The sequence below is a fragment of the Delphinus delphis genome, chromosome 1 (genome assembly GCF_949987515.2).
Source record: "Delphinus delphis chromosome 1, mDelDel1.2, whole genome shotgun sequence".
Classification (NCBI taxonomy): domain Eukaryota; kingdom Metazoa; phylum Chordata; class Mammalia; order Artiodactyla; family Delphinidae; genus Delphinus; species Delphinus delphis.
The window spans coordinates 44,135,174-44,135,412 of record NC_082683.1 but is presented as its reverse complement, the minus strand read 5'-3'; positions in this window follow the sequence as shown (position 1 = coordinate 44,135,412).

Sequence of the window (239 nt, the reverse complement as noted above, 5' to 3'; positions counted from 1 at the left end):
AGGGATTCGCGTTCAGTTTGTGCCGGTACGCGGAACAACTTCCGGCCTTCTGGCCCCGCCCACGGAGGGCCCCGCCCACAGATGGGTCCGCCCGCAAATAGGCCCGCCCACAGGCCCACCGAGGCTCAGAGGGTCCAGCCCACTGCGGGACTGGGACGGCCGTCGCCTCCCGGGTCTGTTGGTCTCTCTTCTGCTCTCTAGGCGGCAGGAAACCGAGCTCCGAAGCCACACCCTTCTCC